At 29.1% G+C, this 2,194-nt stretch overlaps 1 pseudogene; it reads left to right on the forward strand.

The window, feature by feature from the left end:
- LOC119615709 overlaps positions 1 to 695 on the forward strand; it is a 1,216-nt pseudogene extending 521 nt beyond the window's left edge.
- Positions 696 to 2,194: the final 1,499 nt, after the last annotated feature.

The following is a 2,194-nucleotide window of genomic DNA, read 5'->3' on the forward strand; positions in this document are numbered from 1 at the left end:
CTGTATTGCAATTCTTGAAGGATCATCATCAGGCTCAATTCAGCAATTTGGTCGATATTGCCGGTATGGATGTGCCTTCACGTAAATACCGTTTCGAGGTTATCTATAACATTCTTTCGTTGCGTTACAATTCTCGCATTCGTGTCAAAACCTTACACCGATGAATTGACTCCCTTGGACTCTTGCAATGAGGGTCTATAAGGCTGCCAACTGTACGAACGTGAAATCTATGATATGTATGGGTGTGTTCTTTGCCAATCATCCCGATTTACGTCGTATTCTCACCGATTACGGTTTCGAAGGTCATCCCCAACGTCGTGATTTTCCTTTGTCCGGTTATGTTGAAGTAAGTTAAAGGAATTTGTTTTAACAAATATTTTTTATTTTATTAATAAATTTGTTGTTTTATTTGCAGTGTACGTTATGATGACGAGAAAAAACGTGTTGTTTGTGAACCTTTGGAATTGGCTCAAGAATTTAGAAATTCGATTTGTCTGCCCCCTGGGAACAATTCCCCAATTTCCGTAATGCTAACCCTCCCGCAGAAATTGTTGAAGGCGAAAAGAAGAAGTAAAGAGCAGTTTTTACATAAACAAATATTCTGCTAATACAACATAATATTAGTTAAAATGTTGTGAAAATATTATAAATATATAAATGGCTAGAAATGGATATAATCGGCCACAATTAAGAAACTAATATTTTTTTTATTTAAACAAATCATAAAAAGTGAAATTTTCCGTAAAAAAAGTGTTTGAAAATTTTCTATAAAAACAAAAAATTTTGAAATTTTTCTGTAAAAATAGAGAATATTTTATAAAAACAATAATTTTTTAAAATATTCTATAAAGGGAATTTTCCCATAAAAAAGATAGTCCAAATGTTCTATAAAAAGAGAAATTTTCAAATATACTAAATAGTACTATTGTATAGATTTTCTGCGAATTTTCAGACATGGAATGGGTACATTATTAGAAAAGCTGGAGGTAGATACAGCAAAGCAATTCCCTTAACTATATTTTTAAAAAATGAAGTAAAAGAACTCCGAATTGTTCGGACGGATTAGAAAGTACTGCACTTGCAATTTGAGGTTATGTCGAATTAGAAAAAGTCCTACCAATTGCCGGCCCGCCCCATAGTACTACACTCACTTTCCCACAGCAGGTTTTTAACACCGGAGACAGAGTCTTTAGGCAACAAGTGGTTTATTACAATAACATCTTAAGATTGCTTGGGGAAGTGCAGCAGTCGGGGAAACTTATGTATAATACAATAAAAATAACAAGTGTAAATAAGGCTCACCTTGTAGTCTGCAAGCTGCCATTTTTGGTCTGAAATTTAACAATTTGTTCACACCAAACTTTATAATAAATTGCACTTTTTCTTTTTTATAAACATATTGATTGACTTTACCTAAATTGCATTTTTCATAAATAACTTTTTTTATTTGCAAATGATTTAAAGGATATTTGCTTTTTACATTAATTTTATGTAACCTTCATAACTTCTTTTGCACTTTACTTTTTTGACTTTTACAACTTTTTTCTTTATTTAAATATTTAAAACACTTAACATTTTACTTTTATTAAACGCTAATAACATTTTAACACAAACAATTAACTTTTTAAATTTTTTATAATTTTTCACTTAAGCTGCGCGTACACGAAAAGAAACTAAAGTAGAATGAGAAAATTACGCAAAAAAAGCGCGTACGTACTTTCTGTCAATAAAGTTAAAGAGAAATATGACGTTTATAAAAGAGTTTAATGAGAGTTGGCTAACATAGTGAATATTTGTTGTTGTGAGAATTGTAATAGATTAAGGAAACTTTGAAACGAAAAGAAACGGATGTATAAGGAATGTAATAGATTAAAGAAACTTGTTTTAAATAGGAAATAAGGGAAATAACTACATATGGAAAGTAACATGACTAAAGAGGAAATCGGACCGAATTTAATATGAAGAGGCAATAAATAAAAATGATTTTTTTTTTAACGAGAAATTTTCTAACATTTTCATTCAAAAAATAAATTTTTTATAATTTTCTGTAAAAAGGACACATTTTTGAAAATTTTTCATTTTTTGTAAATTTTCTATTAAAAGAGAGATTTATGTAAAATTTCTATTAAAAATTGGATTTTTTGTAACTTTTCTATAAAAAGAAAAACTTTCGAAAAAAATTTTCATTTAAAGA

Source organism: Lucilia sericata, unplaced genomic scaffold (assembly GCF_015586225.1).
Source record: "Lucilia sericata isolate MDLA Ls3-8-SP2 unplaced genomic scaffold, ASM1558622v1 Contig007283F_arrow, whole genome shotgun sequence".
Taxonomy (NCBI): Eukaryota; Metazoa; Arthropoda; class Insecta; order Diptera; family Calliphoridae; genus Lucilia; species Lucilia sericata.